This window comes from Dreissena polymorpha, chromosome 1 (assembly GCF_020536995.1).
Source record: "Dreissena polymorpha isolate Duluth1 chromosome 1, UMN_Dpol_1.0, whole genome shotgun sequence".
NCBI classification, from domain to species: domain Eukaryota; kingdom Metazoa; phylum Mollusca; class Bivalvia; order Myida; family Dreissenidae; genus Dreissena; species Dreissena polymorpha.
In genome coordinates, this window is record NC_068355.1 from 114,257,313 (window position 1) to 114,259,717 (window position 2,405).

Below are 2,405 nucleotides of genomic sequence, written 5' to 3' on the forward strand. Positions count from 1 at the left end.
CAGCTGTGCCAGCTGGGAGCCCCGTTTTGGCTTTAACAACCGCAAGCGAAACAACATACTTTTTTAAGTCTTGCACTTAGACTCCATGATCACAAGTATAGGTCCCTGCTGTGGCGTATGACACCATAGTGTTATTTAGTATTGGTCGGCACAGTATCTGATCATAACGAGACAATTGGTTTGTGCTGAACACAGGGGCAATAAAACCACAGATCTATCAAAAAACAAGATTATTGAGATATCTTTTATTGAACACCGCGATAAAAATGCTCAAACCACGGACTCTAGATTACACGGATAAGAAACATGGCAACATTCTCAGAATCATCACTGCTATATGTGTAATCACCTAACAATTCGTCTAAAAATAATTTATATATTTGAGTTGAAGACGATGTACTGTTGTATAAGTCTGAATAAACTATCTGTCTGCCTGTCTAAATCAAAGCCGTCATCGTCCCAGTGAAAAAAAATCTGATTTTGAATAGTTGAACATGATGCCCTAATGTCAAAATACGAAATGACCCGCGTAACACCGACCGTGATTTTCAAGAATCTTTAATAAATTGATAATTTAAGGTAAATAACATTTCATATAATTATACATAATTCCCTCGTTGATAATTAACAGCAAACGATGAATGTTTTTGACACCCATTTTATTTCAAGTATGCATGCAAAGCCGAATAAAATCGAGAGGGTCCGCTATATACGCTGTTTCATCATAAATTTAACACCCTTGCTGTGTTATAAACAAGAGCTGAAATAGTTAATTTATTAAGATTTATTTATAATAAGCTTTATTGATATGTTTCGTGAACAAAATACTACAATATATCATAAAAAATATAATAATCATGGCAAAGGAAATTCAATGGCCGGTTTCTAAACAAAAGCATAATCGCCAAGACCGTAGCATCAGTTCAGTGCGTTAGGAACTCGCGCTACTTTCTTCCGCCTTCATTCCTTAATTACTTTCGTTTTTAAACAATTTTTTTCTATCGTATACAGAATTCTATTCTCCTAAGCAAGATGTAATTTTTAAAACTGAACTCCAAATATAAACGCTACAAATTGGTATAAAGTACGAACATGTCAACCGTAAATCTAGATTCTAAAACGCCAAAACGGTATGATGTTTGCAAAAGTTAAAGTTATAACTCACCGGGCTGTCGAAATCAGAAGAACGCTACAAATTGGTATTAAGTACGAACATGTCAACCGTAAATCTAGATTCTAAAACTCCAAAACGGTATGATATTTGCAAAAGTTAAAGTTATAACTCGCCGGGCTGTCGAAATCAGAAGAACGCTACAAATTGGTATTAAGTACGAACATGTCAACCGTAAATCTAGATTCTAAAACTCCAAAACGGTATGATATTTGAAAAAGTTAAAGTTATAACTCGCCGGGCTGTCGAAATCAGAAGAAAAACTTAATATATATTTATATATCTGTTTACTACGTAACGTAAGCTTTCTAATGATATATAATTTGTCAAAATCGGCCGAGAAATGAAACTATAATTCAACAAAAGACGTGAGTGGGTACATCAAAATGTATAACCTCGGCGCTTCGCTGTACGCTAATTGTACAAAATCGATAGCCACAATACGGCAAAACGCGCGGTGGTAAAACATAAAATGTGTATTTCTTGTGTTTATCTCGCTATAAATCCATTAATAACAACGGGAATATACTAAAACGTATATTTTTGAAAGAGGAATTAATAAGCAACAAGATAACGTATAAACCAATAAAATCGGATGAATAGTTTTTGCATAAGATTGAATTTACTACAGTAAGGGTCAAATACTCGATTCATCTCCTAACAATATACACTCCGTGATACAACTGGTAGTTTTAACACACACATATAGGTTCCATTTAATTTAAGAGTACAGAAAGCTAAAAAGTGATGTGGTTTGTTGTACAACAACAATTGGTTATGTGTAACCTATTCAAAAAATAATTTCGTTCAAGATAATTCAATGTAATTCTATAAACGACAAACACACGAAGTGTGTTGTGTATGTTTATTTTTAAAAATGTACATAAGTGGTTTAAAAGCACAATTTTTACACATTTAAGAGGTAATCGCTCACATATATGTCTAATTAATGATAATTTTATGCATTAGCAAAGATTTAACGAGAAAAACTGAAGTTTTAGTTGAACTCAATTTGCTATAGGAAAACGACGGTAGCCGTTTAGACGTAAGCGGGGTAGCTTACGTCTAATTATTTGGACTATGCGACCACGTGTTCGCCTAATACACACTTAAGATTATTATTACTTAATTCCTTGATTATTTTTATTTTTATAGCTGCAAAACGATATTATGAGGTCATAGCTTATAATGTGGCATAACAGATATTAAGCCCGTTTGAGTTTCGTTTATAAGC